Here is a 15,351-nt window from a genome sequence, read left to right on the forward strand (position 1 = left end):
AATACTTATGAAGTCAAACTGGGTGAAGCCCGTAGGTAACAGCTAGTTTATATTATATTCGTATGGGTATTTTTTGTTGAAGGATGAAATACTTGTGTTTGGATCTTAATAGGATATTCATATTATTGTAATTTGTAGGATATAATGTTCTATTAAACCAAATAGTTGCTTAATGGAAACTTGTAATTACAATTATATTGCAGCAATAAAACTTTGTCATAAAAAAAGTGGGAATGAGTTTATCTTAACTAATTACCTACTATCGCTAATAGTTAAAATCTTTAATTATTTTCATAAATCGTGCATAAATTATAAATTGCTTACTGTATTGTGTTGTATCAAAGTGTCACTAATTATTATTAAGGTCGGATTTGATCACCACTTTACTTGGTTTTACTGCCCATTAATTATTATTGAATCACCTGATATATTTTATGACAGTTGAGAAAAGCATATAAATATTTGAACCTCCAGAGGACAGATATAACATTCAACTTTGAGCTTCAAGTATCTCATTCTACAACCGTAAAGGTAATATGAGTAGCCACAGCATAGCATGATTTGAATAGCGTTACTTTAACATAAGTATTAATCTTATATTAAAATAAGTTTGTTGTATAAACATTTTGAATCAACAGTAAATTCAAAGTCAATGAAATTTGAATGAGCACCAAACACAGATTTTTAATTTTACATTTGCATATGTATTAAGACGATGCAATGTATTTAGACGCTTCATACAACTTATGATACAGACATGTGTTTAATATAGCGTTTATTACAGATGAAATTTGCATCAGCCTTCATCGTGGCACTTGCTACCTTTATGGCATTCGTTGATGTAAGTATGAAACTTATACATGCTAATTATAACATTTTAAATTACAACATAACGGTTGCTGTTACGTACAATCAAGTGTTTTAACTACAGTTTCTCTGAGTTTTTCCAATCAAATCAGTTTGCTTTTAAGAATGCAATTTTTTTATAATTGCTATTATAATATTTCGTCGGACAAAGAATCCAAATCAACGCCAACCTTTGCTAAACAAATATATTCTCAATATTATTAAATGTATTTAATACTGTCAAATAGATATCCTAGACACGATTAAAGTAATATTGCACTTATTTTGCTTCAGTTCACGGTTGCCGAACCCAAACCTCAACCTCCAGACCCAGACCGGTCAAATTGGCGCCATTAGCTAACTCTCTGACATTTCTCGATGTAAGTATGAAATATATCTAAACTATTTTAACACTACGTTAACATTTGTTGTATTCTTGCTGCAGTTGATGTAAGTATACTATGAGTTCAACAATAAAATAGGAAATTAAATATAACGATAGCTGTTAAGTGTGCCTACATTTGAGTGTTAACTACTGTTTTTTCTAAGTTAATTAGTTTTTAAATCAATTTTTGTGATAAATAAAATTTTATCATCTTTTTAAGAAAGGTTTTATATATGTTTTTTCTAAAGTTTTGAAGGCAATAAACAGAAATCTAGATTCATCTTTACTAAAAATATGAATTCTTATAAGTGTTTTAGAACTACCATGTAAATATGTAATAACTAGCAGAGTACCCGTCCTTCGTATGGGGTTGGCATATAAGTTTAAAATGCGTAGTGCAGTTATACTCAAGCTTTGCATTTGCAATGGGGGAGGACACAGTTTGATAAAATTTGCTTCTTTAAATTGACGGTATACTATAGTATTACACATCTACCAACCATAATGTTCTACCACTTCACACTTAAACAATAAAGAAAAATAAATTATTAAAAATTCACAAAAAATTACAAATTATTCATGACATAAAAATAATAACTGTAAACAATCCTACTTTGACAGTTCTCATCGTGTATCACAGTTTGTTGTTGCTGCTTAGTTCAAATTAGCTGTTTACATAAATGCAAAAATAATTATAGTGCTGCACCCTGTTGGTAAATCTTATAACTTGTTAATCTTTTGTATGTCATAGAACCAACTTTTTTTAGTTGAAACAGCTGACTAAATGCTTTAATTCCCTTTAAATATGAATACTCATAAGGTTAACATGGAGAACTGCAGAGACACTGGGGCGGAGCCCGAAAGGATTTTTGAGATAATAATATACCTATATGTTAATCGGGAATGTAGGCTATCATCATGCCAAATTTCAGCCCAATCCGTCCAGTGGCTTATGCGTGATTGAACTTCAAACAAACAAACAAACAAACACACAAACTTTCACATTTATATTATTAGTAAGATTGTTATCTCATGTAAATAACAAAAATAACCTATTCTTACCTATACTTACCTAACCTTACTTAAAGTAAACTAACCTATACTAACCTATCCTAACCTATACTATCCTAACCTAACCTATCCTAACCTAACCTACAAGTTAATTGTAAATTATAATTGTTATCTCATGTAAATAACAAAAATAACCTATTCTTACCTATACTTACCTAACCTTACTTAAAGTAAACTAACCTATACTAACCTATCCTAACCTATACTATCCTAACCTAACCTATCCTAACCTAACCTACAAGTTAATTGTAAATTATAATTGTTATCTCATGAAAATAACAAAAATAACCTATTCTTACCTATACTTACCTAACCTTACTTAAAGTAAACTAACCTATACTAACCTATCCTAACCTATACTATCCTAACCTAACCTATACTAACCTAACCTACAAGTTAATTGTAAACTAATACGTATTGTTATTGTGTCTGTTTAGTTCACGATTGCCAAACCTGTCCACTCTTGAACCTGATGTCATGCAAGATGTGCCTGTTTCGCAATAAAGAGAAATAAAACTTCATGAAAATATAAAATATCATTTTTATTTAACCCTAAACAAAATCACAAAAGATATTTCAAACTCAATTAAAAGAATTTAATAGGTAACTGATGTAATCCAAAAGTAAAATGATTACCAAGCGTGCATGATGATAAAAAAATTAAAAGTAATTTTAGTCATAAATTCGTATGATATTTGCATTTTTCACACTCTTAATCTAAATTTTTGACCGAATTTTTAACTTAAATATTTCGAAATTCCTTCAATGCAATTACATCACAATTTTTGCTTAAGATAAGATGAAAGTATAACTGTGATATAATTATACTTATACTGTATAATATAAATGATATAATTGTCTGATATAAGTGTGATGAGGGCTATGCTATTGACTGAACCAACTTAATCTAATTTTGAATTTTCCAATATTTTATATTCTATATGAAATCTAAAAGTTTACTCAGGAAAGCATATTAAAGAGGGAAAAACGAAAATTTGGGCAAAAATTATTCTTTATATACTTAAATATAAGAATGATATATATATATAGTAGTATATATATAATCACTCTGACCATCCAACAGCCTATATTTGTTTATGTTAAATATTTGGAACAAGAAATAACACTGTTTTTGCTTGTTACGAATACGAGGATAAGCCACGTACCAAGCCACCAGCACACGTTACTGGTTAATACTAGTAAATATTGAATGGGAAATATGTTACTGAAAAGCTTTCGCTAGTAGTTCCAATATACTGGCACCCTCTTACATACGTTTTGAAGGTAGTTTTTTTGCCCTAGGACACTAGGCACGAACCATAGATTGTTTTTCACAGTACTTGAAACAAGACCTAGGGGTTTTGGCATTATCATCTGAATAAATCCATTGCTGATTTGGCGGGATTTGAACCCGGGACCTCAGGAACCGGAGTCCCACTCTCTACCACCAGACCTCTCTCCCCCTTTGAAGGGAGTAGGCTTTAGGTACTTGAAAATTATAATAATATAAAACTAGAGCTCGCCCCGTGGTCGAAAACTCGACCAAAAATATGTATTGTGCAAACCATTCTATTTTTACTCCTCGCTGTAAATAAAGCATGTGATTGGTATTTCTTCCATTTGTTTTGATTTTATGTGTATATTTTGTTGTTATTTCAACATAGAACTCCTTAAGACCCATGTTAATATCTTTAAATTTTAAAGTCATTTTTGTGCTTATTTTTATCCTATTTTAATTTATAAAGGAATTTTGAACATTTACAGGCAAATAGCTTTCTAACAGTATGCGAAGATTTTCCCTGCGACTGCGATGTACATGAGCTGAGAAAAATGTTTTCAAGAAACTCGCTTGTCTATTAATATATAGAATTAGCTCCATGTTAAATCTCTATATATAAAGTTTAATTTTAATTTTTGACCCAATTAATATAACTATTATCAAAATACAAATAAAACCCGCACGTGTAGGACCAATAATCTTTCTTTTGGTACAACCCGCGTGTAATTCGGTCCAGTAGAATGGTCAGGCTAGCTGTCATAAGTTTTGCAAAAGTTTTTAATGTATAAGATTGATTTTTTTTTTTTAGTTACGTTAAGAAACCCTCAGACGACACAGATCAATATACCTTGTAAATCTAATCTTGGCTGAGGTGTATGAGTCCTATTATCACTATCTAAAGTACAATCTCATATATCATATTATAAGCCACCCTTACTCTTGATGCAACGTTTGAAATATAGCGTCAGATAATAAAGTGGCTTTAATTTACTACCTTCCCCAATATAGTTAGTTTCTAGAAACATTTGATTTTTTTCATTTGTTGTATTACTTAAGGTTCCAGCTTATGAGAATTAATGACGTAGAATAGGAAACAATAATGACTTTCCTACATACTGTACGGGAGTTCAAACTAAGCTTAACTCCCGGAAGTTGTTAGGGAAGATGTAGTTTATATAAAATACATTTGTCTCTGCGTTTTTAGAATGTTTCACAAAATGTGTGAAGCTAAAGAACGAAGATGTCCTTTGATAAACTGGTAAAAACGATATAAGCTACTATTAGTCCAGTTTGGTATTCAAAGAATGTTCTGCTCAAGGTCTGTGAAACTTTCTGACAAATGATGTGTAGACAGACAACTTACAGGGGGTTGACGTGAACAAATTTACATTTTGTTGGTAATCAGATTGACCAAGAAAATCCATAAATCTCTTCAAAGTGTCCTAGAAGGTGTGGGGTGGTTATAGTTGGTGGACCTATCGGGAGTCCCATATTTCTGCCTCTGTAACTTTATTTTTTGTGTTTTGAGACTGATCACCTCAATTAACTGAATTTTTGCGCCCATATGGATATGTATTATGGAAGACCATAAACAGAACTGATTTAGTTTCTCTGAAGGATTGTTTAAAAATATTGAAAACACTTATATATTATACTTACTAATAAATAAAAAACCGTATTATTTAAATTTTGAAGTTAAAGATTATTCAAAACAAAACGTTTCTTGTATAGGATTATGTTTGATTTGAAGTATAGTAGACTAAAAAATAACCCCAAGTGTAGTTTCAACAAAACAATAATTAAAACCCCTTTTCTACTTGAAAATATTGTTTAAAAAGCTAGAAGTCGAGTATCAAATTATTCACGTCAACATTATAACAATATAATTAGTTAAATCTATTTTAGGTTTAGAACAACATATACTTATACGAAAGGATAATTCGTTACCCATTACAGCTTATAGGTTGTTTTTAATGAGGGGAAAAGATATCCCAAAATAAAATTCTCTGAATTGAATTATGTCATTGAACCACGGTGAATCGTATTATAAATTGTTTTAAAATAGATACCTTCGTAAAATATTGATGTGTATATGTTTGTACTGTCTTTTAATTTGAAATCCTTAAGCTTTAAAGTTAGTAATATTTTAACCTAATCATGACTAGGTTTGACAATTGGTTCTGTATCTTTGGACTGGTTATGTATGATTAGTACTTCAGACATTTGTTGATATTTATTAAACCGATGTAAGAATTATATAAACTACAAGATGTATGTACTAGTCTATTTTGAGGAGTAATTATTTAAATAATCTTGTAGTAATAAATAATTTGTTAATACCACTTAGACACTTTCAATTCAGAGTACACATTGTATCTTTTTAACTGTTGACTTTGAGAACAATCAGTTGTATGGGCATGTAGAATAAGACAATTTAATTACATGCAACAAATACATCTCTCTTTGGAATGGTTATCACCATGCACGCTCGGTATTCATTTTACTTTTAGATTACATGATTTGACCATTAAATTATTCTTAACGAGTTTTAAATCTCTTAGTTGACTTTGTTTGGGGCTTAATAAAAATCATATTTTATATTTTCATTAAGTTTTATTTCTCTTCACTGCGAAACAGGTACATCTTGCATGACATCAGGTTCAAGAGTGGACAGGTTTGGCAATCGTGAACTAAACAGACACAATAACAACACGTATTAGTTTACAATTAACTTGTAGGTTAGGTTACTATAGGTTAGGTTAGGTTAGTATAGGTTAGTTTACTATAGGTAAGGTTAGGTATGTATAGGTAAGAATAGGTCATTTTTTATTTACATGAGATAAAAATTGTTACATATTTACATGGTAGTTCTCAGACACTTATAAGAATCCATGTTTTTAGTAAATATGAATCTAGATTTATGTTTATTGCCTTATAAACTTTGGAAAAAACGTATGTAAAACCATTCTTTAAAAGATTATCAGTTTTATTTATCACAAAAACATATTTGAAAAACTAATTAACTTAGAAAAAACAGTAGCACTCAAAGGTAGGCACGCTTAGCAGCTATCGTTATATTTAATTATTTCCTATTTTATTGTTGAACTCATAGTATACTTACATCAACTTCAGTAAGAAGACAATATATATTAAACGTAGTGTTAAAATGGTTTAGTTATATTTCATACTTACGTCGAGAAATGTCAGAGAGTTAGCTAATGGCGCCATTGTGACTTAGGTGGAGGTGTGGGTTCGGCAACCGTGAACTGAAGCAAAATAAGAGTAATATTACTTTAAACGTAGGATATATTTTTGACAGTATTTAATACATATAATAACATTGAGAATATATTTGTTTAGCAAAGGATGGCCTTGATTTGGGTTCTATGTCTGACGAAATATCATTGTATTAATTATGAAAAATTTCATATTAAAAAAGCAAACTGATTTTATTAAAAAAAAAGGTATTTGATTGTAAAAGTTCAGAGAAACTGTAGTTAATGCACATTATTGTACGTAACAGCAACCGTTATGTTGCAATTTAAAATGTTATAATTAGCATGTGTATAAGTTTCATACTTACATCAACGAATGCCATAAAGGTAGCAAGTGCCACAATGAAGGCTGATGCAAATTTCATCTGTAATATGAACGTTATATTAAATACATGTCTTTATCATAAATAATATGGAGCATCTAAATACATTGCAAATGTAAAATAAGAAATCAGTGTTAAGTGCTCATTCAATTTTTACTGATTGTAAATTTACTATTGATTCAAAATTATTATACACAAAATTTATTTAAATATAATATCAATATAAATGATAAAATAACGCTAGTCAAATCATACTATGCTGTAGCTACTTATACTACCTTTACGGTTGTAGAATGAGATACTTGAAGCTCAAAGTCGAATGTTATATCTGTCCTATGGCGGTTTCAATATTTATATGCTTTTCTCAAATGTCATAAAATATATCAGTTGATTCAATAATAATTAATTAGCAGTAAAACCAAGTTAGGTTGTGTATAGCATTGATAAAAATCAGACCTTAACGTTAATTAGTAACACTCTGGTAAAATACAATAGAGTTAGTAATTTATGATTTATGCACAATTAAAAAAAAATAAACGGTATCAGCATTCTGACACATACTTTCTCCCATAAGTTTGTCAACAACCTTTATCATGTGTAAGCAGTGAGGGTTAATACTGTATACGGAAATGGGATCTGTACAATTTTGTTCAGAATATAAGGACTATAACATACTCAATTTTTATTAAAATCGTTCGGGCCATTTTTAGGGAAATCCTATTTTTCCGTTATTTTATGGGGATTTGTGGAAAAATCCCCATTAAAAATCAAAATTTCTAAAAAATGAAAAAACTATCAAAACTGTAAGAACTATATCATACTATGTTAAATCAAAACCAGACTTTTTTCCAAAATCCTATTTTTCGTTATTTTATGGGGTTTTATGGGAAAATAACATAGTTTACAATAACTTTTGAACCGTAATTTTACAGAAATGGGATTTGTACCATTTTGTTCAGAATTTAAAGGGCTACAACATTTTACATTTTTATAAAAATCGTTCGGGCCATTTTTGAGAAAATCCGATTTTTTCGGTTTTTTATGGGGGTTTATGGGGAAATCCCCATTAAAAAGCAAAATTAACAAAAAAAAAAAAACGCCTCGATATACCATGGATTAGAACCTACATACCAAATTTTTTATCGAAATCGGACCACAGGTCTAGTCCCTAGCGCTGTACACATCCAGACACACACACAGACACAGACATCACTTCGAAAACCACTATTTTGTGTCCAGGGGGACCCAAAACGGATATATCCACTCAAAACTCAAACTCGAAAATTTTTATGAAAACAATACCTTTTCCCTATACTATGGTATAGGGGGAGAAAGTAAAAATTAAAGATTTTAACGAATAGCGACGGTAATCAATTAAAGATAACGTCAGTCACAAATTTTATTATGTCAATGTTTTAAAGTTTAAATATAGTTTTAAGTACAAGTTGCCATTTAATAACTATTTGGTTTAATAGAAAATAATATCCCACAAATTACAATAATATGAATATACTATTGAGATCCAAACACAAGTTTCATCCTTCAACAAAAAATGCTTATGCATATGTAATATAAATTGTGTTTTTACTTTCTCCTCCAATACCATAGTATATGGAGAAAGTATTATTTTCGTCAAAATGTTTGACTTTGAGTTTTGAGTGGATATATTCGTTTAGGGTCCCCCTGAACCCAAAAAAGTGGTTTTCGAATTTTGTGTGTATGTGTGTGTGTGTGTGTGTCTGTGTGTCTGGATGTGTACAGAGCTAGGGACTACACCTGTAGTCCGATTTCGATGAAATTTGGTATGTAGGTTCTAATCCATGTTATCTCCAGGTGCTTTTTTCATTTTTTGAAATTTTGATTTTTAATGTGTATTTTCCTATAAAAACCCATAAAAAACCGGAAAAATCGAAATTTCTCAAAAATGGCCCGAACGATTTTGATACAAATTTAGTATGTTGCAGCGCTTTTAACTCTGAACAAAATGGTACAATTCCCATTTCTTTAAAAATTACGGTTCAAAAGTTATTGTAAATTACGTTATTTTCCCATAAAACCCCATAAAACAACGGAAAAATCGGATTTTCACAAAAATGGCCCGAGCGATTTTGATAAAAATTTAGTATGTTATAGTCCTTTAAATTCTGATCAAAATTGTACCAATCCCATTTCCGAATATTTACTCTCACCGCTTACACATGATAAATGTTGTTGGCAAACTTATAGTAAAAAGCATGTGTCGGAATGCTGATATCGTTTATTTCTCAAGCGTTTACTTATCAAAGACGTTCCATTCGTTCTCTGGACATAACGAAGCGTCTGGTGAGGTTTGTGGACGGCTGGAACTCTCTCCGACACACAAACATCCAGTTGTCTTTATCTTATTTTTTACTTTGATTTTGATTTTCAGTGAGACGACTGTTTAACCCCTCTTTTCGTCACTTTCAACCCAATCTCGTTACCAGCACAATCCTGAAGAAATGTTATATCTATTTTATGGATCAACTTTGAATTCAGCTGACTTGGTCACTAGCAAAACTCTACAAAACGTCAAATGTAATTTGCACTGACTCTTCATTTATAATTATACTCACCTAATCCGAACATAAGTAGTCTCGATCTGTTAAAAAATGTCATACACTTAAATTGCTGATTCAAAATATGAAACTCTAAATTACTATTATTGAGTTAACAATCACTCACTTTATATACTACTAGTATACCTGTTGCTCCTATTCGAGTATTATAGGCGTTATAAAACATTCATAATTTCTGAAAAGAGTCGACTCACGATGTACATAAATGTTCGATACAATCAAAATTTCTTTTAAATATCTTATCATTTTCCAAAAGCTGATCTTTTGAGTTTTCTACAAATGTTTTCCACTCATAGCCGCATTAGGCTGTCCATAATAACGATTATAAATTTAAAAAAAAACTTCATTTCTATTTCTTCTATAAGGTGTTCTATGACTTTTATATGTTTCCATAGTTTGCAAATTGGCTCTTTCAATGATTGCTCAAGAAATGCAACACAGTGTAAATTCAGTTTTCTTTTAAGTTTTAGTACAATATGTCAAATTTTCCAGGCTTGATTGTTTTTTTTTTTTTTTTTCTATTGTAATATTAACGCCAACCCAAATTCAAATAGTAATATTTCATTTCATTTATGTCAGTAAATGTTTGAAGCACACGTTTCCTTATGTTTCTACGATTATAATTATGTACTAAAATAATTAAATTATCTAGCTGATCATAAAATAAACAAATGTGTTCTTCTTTAGGATAAAAGCGGAACTTTTTAGCCACTGGGGCACACCCCAAGGGGTTTTTTCACGAATGAAAGGTCAGTTGGCAAATCTTCACACCTAGACAAACATTTTGGTATATGTTATGTAGGATAAAATCTTAAAACAAAAAAGCCTGATTGTTCACAATGTTTCGTGTAGCGTATTGATGGATTTGGGATTAAATAAAAATGCTTTCTTATTTGTAGAGTTTTATTTCTTATTAATCATGTACTGCCCCCAAGGACTAAATCCATCTCCTTCTATGTGATCAGGTATGGGGTTGGCAATCGTGAACTAAAAAGACATAAAAACAATATTACTTTTAAACCAAGTTTTTTTTCAGATTTCTGCATTGAATAAGAGTGAATTGATTGTGAATGCATATTCTTAATAACGATTGGGGTAATCTTGACTTGAATTCTTTACTTATTATCATTGAATTGAATTACTAAACAGAATTGGAAACGCTTTAAAAACGGTACTTAAAATGCAAGGTGATTTTATTTTACACAATAAAACAATAACATTGAATTCGAATTGATAAATTTCTGTTAAAATACTTGTCAATTAAAATATTAGACTATAATATATAATCTGCTATTATTCAGACAAATTTAAGATGTTGTTAATTGACATATTCCTAGAATGAACAGAACAAGAAGCTGGTATGTATTAGTAAATATAATGTTAAATGTGTAAGTTTTATACTTACATCGACGAATGTATAAAAGGTAGCAAGTGCCACGATAAAAGCTGATGCAAAATTCATCTGTAATAAACCTTACATTACTGTAAATACATGTCTAGACTTAGGGATGTACCATAATAGTTAGGAAGCATCTAAATACATTGCTTCGTCTTATTGTCCACATTCTATTTCAAAATTAAAATGGAGGGTTTAGTCTTAATTCAAGTTTTCATTGATTTTGGCTTACATTCAAATATTGATTAAAAATTAAGATACAAAAATGTTTTTTTATATTAGACTACTAAATATGTTGAAATCATGCTATAATAAAAACAGATTTTTAAGATTTGTGTATTTCAAACCATTTGGTCGCCATGTTTGAGTCTCAGTGACAAAAGTAAGTTGGCCGCCTTAGGAGAAATCAATTTTCACGTTCCACGACACAATTCACGCAGCACTCTTTTATTTACCCCTCGTTACTCTCGTACCTATCTTGGATTCAATACCCTACTAAATATAATGTCTCGTACTTGTAATGCCTATCAGTTTGATATATTTTACTTATCACTAAACATTTTTAATGTGTGTTTTTCAAATTAATTTTAACTTTCTTATGAACGTTACCTAATAATTTTTCTAAATATTGCCTATTTATTTGTTATATTATATTTATAGTATATTTATTTATTCTTTTTAATTGATGACCATCAGTATTATTTTAGTTAGTACAAATTCTCTTTTTACTGTATATTTTAAATGATATATTATTATTTTATTTATATTTTATATTTATATTCTTTTATTTATATTTTGAGTGAAACTGTAATATGTCTGCCACCATAGAAGACGGACATTTTTTCCTAGTTGTATTTATTTCTATATTGTAATACTCTTGGTTACATTCTTTTTACACGATTAATGCAACAAAGTAATTGGCGTGTGTTGTTTTGTAGCACTGCACAATAAAATAAAATAAAAGAATAAAAAGTAAACTACCCTATCCTGTTAAAATAACGCTATTAACAAAGAACTAAATCACCCTATAGTGTGTTTATTCATTATTACCTTCATCGTTGTCGAACAGTATACTTGCAGCTCAAAGATAAATGTTAAATCTGTTCTCTGGTGGTCAAAATATTTAGAAGATTTCTTCAATCGTCATAAAATATATAAAGGTGATCGAATGGGAATAATTAATTGCCGTATAGTGTATATTAAAACCAGCCCGTAATGTTAATTAGGGATGCTCAAAAAGACAATAGAGTACACAATTTATGATCTGTGCACAGTTAAGTTAAATAATTAAATACTTTACGAATGGCGAGGATAGGCATAATATATTGTGAGGTAAAATTATTTACTCTTTTTGTTATAACAAATGTTTGTTGCACAAGTGCATTTCATCCGCCCATCGAAAGCTCACACACTATACTATACTTATGATACTGTACTTATGATACTTATCATGTTTAATGATACTGTATGATGTAGATGTTGATTTATAATCAAACGTTGACTCAATAACGCCAACCATAATCTATATCACAGTTTTGGGGAAGATTTTTTTTAAAGGAAGTGAAGCTTGGTATAACTGAGACACTACTTTATGGTAGTTTTCCACAAATGCTCTATTTCTACAGATAGTTAATTTAAGTATGAACACATTGAGGGTAAAACGTCTAACGATTTAAATGTTATTATTTAAGTTGTAAATAAACCATACGTCATACCTATATTAGTACACGCTTTAAAATTTGATTTGTTCTTATGAACTTAATGAAATTAAGAACAAAGAGTTTGTACTTCACATTTAGTCACAACTTGTAAATGTTATTTTAAATATTAATTAAGGGTGTCCACCATATTGGTTTGGTTGTAGCTAATCACCATTTTGCTTAAGTAATAGCTATGAATTTCCTGGCTTATTCCTGGGTAAACTTTTTAGATTACATATAGTATATTAAAAATTGGAAAACTCAAAATTGGAATTAGCTTGTTCAGTCAGCACAGCTCACTTCACACTTATATCACATCATTATATCATTATATTATATAAGTGTCATTATAACACACTTATAATTTTTATCTTATCTTAAGCAAACATTGTGATGTAATTGCATTAAGGAAATTTCGAAATATTTAAGTCAAAAAATTCGGTCAAAAATTTAGTTTAAGAGAAAGATGCAAATATCATACGAATTTATGCCTAAAATTACTTTTATTTTTTTTAATCATCATGCACGCTTGGTAATCATTTTACTTTTGGATTACATCAGTTACCCATTAAATTCTTTTTTAAGTGAGTTTTCAATATCTTTTGTGATTTTGTTTATGGTTTAATAAAAATCATATTTTATATTTTCATGAAGTTTTATTTCTCTTTATTGCGAAACAAGTACATCTTGCATGACATCAGTTTCAAAAGTAGACAGGATTGGCATCGTGAACTAAACAGACACAATAACAACACGTATTAGTTTACAATTAACTTGTAGGTTAGGTTAGTATAGGTTAGGTTAGGTTAGGTTAGGTTAGGTTAGGTTAGGTTGGGTTAGGTTAGCATAGGTTAGGTTAAGTTTATTATTTTTGTTACTTACATGAGATAATTATAACATATTTACATGATAACTCTAAGGGCCATAGAAGAATCCATATTTAGTAAAGATGAATAAAGATTTATGTTTATTGCCTTATAAGCTTTGGAAAAACATATTCATTGATCAATTTTATTTTTTACAAAAAAAATTTGAAAAACTAATTTACTTTGAAAAAAACAGTAGTTAAAACTCAAATGTAGGCACACTTAACAGCTTCGTTATACTTAATTTCATATTTTATTGTTGACCTCATCCAGTACTTACATCAACTGCAGCAAAAATACAATAAATATTAAACGTGTTGAAATAGTTTTGTTACGTGTCATACTTACATCGAGAAATGTCAGAGAGTTAGCTAATGGCGCCATTGTGACTTAGGTGGTTGAGCTGTGGGTTCAGCAACCGTGAACTGAAGCAAAATAAGAGTAATATTACTTTAAACGTGTCTAGGATATCTATTTGACTGTATTAAATACATATAATAATGTCAAAAATATATTTGTTTATCAAAGGATGGCCTTGATTTGGGTTCTATGTCTGACGAAATATCATTGTATCAATTATGAAAAATGTCATACTTAAAAAGCAAACTGATTAAAAAAAAAAAGGTATTTGATTGTAAAAGTTCAGAGAAACTGTAGTTAATGCACTTTATTGTACGTAACAGCAATCTTTCTTGAAATTTCAAATGTTATAATTAGCATAAGTTTTATACTTACATCAACGAATGCCATAAAGGAAGCGAGTGCCACGATGAAGGCTGATGCAAAACTCATCTGTAATATGAACGTTATATTAAATACTGTATCATAAATAGTAGGGAGCATCTAAATACATTGCAAATGTAAACTAAGAAATCAGTGCTAAGCTCTCATTCAATTTTTACTGATTGTAAATTTACTATTGATTAAAAATGATCATACACAAAATTTATTTAAATATAATATAAATATAAATGATAAAATAACGCTAGTCAAATCATACTATGCTGTAGCTACTTATATTACCTTTACGGTTGTAGAATGAGATACTTGAAGCTCAAAGTCGAATGTTATATCTGTCCTATGGCGGTTTATTTATATGCTTTTCTCAACTGTTATAAAATATATCAGTTGATTCAATAATAATTAATTAGCAGTAAAACCAAGTCAGGTTGTGTATATCATTGATAAAAATCAGACCTTAACGTTAATTAGTAACACTCTGGTAAAATACAATAGAGTAGGTTATTTTATGATTTATGCACAATAAAAAAAACGGTATCAGCATTCTGACACATATTTTCTCCCATAAGTTTGTCAACAACCTTTATCATGTGTAAGCAGTGAGAGTTAATACTGTATACGGAAATGGGATTTGTACAATTTTGTTCAGAATATAAAGGACTATAACATACTAAATTTTTATTAAAATCGTTCTGGCCATTTTTGGGAAAATCCTATTTTTCCGTTATTTTATGGGGTTTTATGGGGAAATCCCCATTAAAAACCAAAATTTCAGAAAAATGAAAAAAAAACGCCTGGATATACCATGTATTAGAACCTACGTACCAAATTTTATCGAAATCGGACCACAGGTCTAGTCCTAGCGCTGTACA

General features: G+C 29.7%; 3 long non-coding RNA genes across 3 annotated transcripts; 1 reads left to right on the forward strand and 2 right to left on the reverse strand.

Annotated features, from left to right (window-relative positions):
* Positions 1–418: 418 nt before the first annotated feature.
* On the forward strand, positions 419–2,836 carry LOC129001346 (uncharacterized). The gene is made up of 4 exons (XR_008491414.1): positions 419–531; positions 785–841; positions 1,141–1,226; positions 2,740–2,836. It is a non-coding gene; the product is annotated as an uncharacterized LOC129001346 (long non-coding RNA).
* Positions 2,837–6,174: 3,338 nt separating this feature from the next.
* On the reverse strand, positions 6,175–7,559 carry LOC129001347 (uncharacterized). The gene is made up of 4 exons (XR_008491415.1): positions 7,458–7,559; positions 7,165–7,221; positions 6,774–6,847; positions 6,175–6,271 (listed from the first exon to the last, which is right to left on the reverse strand). It is a non-coding gene; the product is annotated as an uncharacterized LOC129001347 (long non-coding RNA).
* A 3,108-nt stretch (positions 7,560–10,667) lies between these two features.
* LOC129001372 (uncharacterized) lies at positions 10,668–14,859 on the reverse strand. Its single transcript, XR_008491442.1, has 5 exons — positions 14,762–14,859; positions 14,474–14,530; positions 14,087–14,163; positions 11,182–11,238; positions 10,668–10,763 (listed from the first exon to the last, which is right to left on the reverse strand). It is a non-coding gene; the product is annotated as an uncharacterized LOC129001372 (long non-coding RNA).
* Between the last annotated feature and the right edge of the window lie 492 nt (positions 14,860–15,351).

This window comes from Macrosteles quadrilineatus, unplaced genomic scaffold (genome assembly GCF_028750875.1).
Source record: "Macrosteles quadrilineatus isolate MER2022 unplaced genomic scaffold, UCM_ALF_1.0 Scaffold_8__2_contigs__length_117827958, whole genome shotgun sequence".
Lineage (NCBI taxonomy): Eukaryota > Metazoa > Arthropoda > Insecta > Hemiptera > Cicadellidae > Macrosteles > Macrosteles quadrilineatus.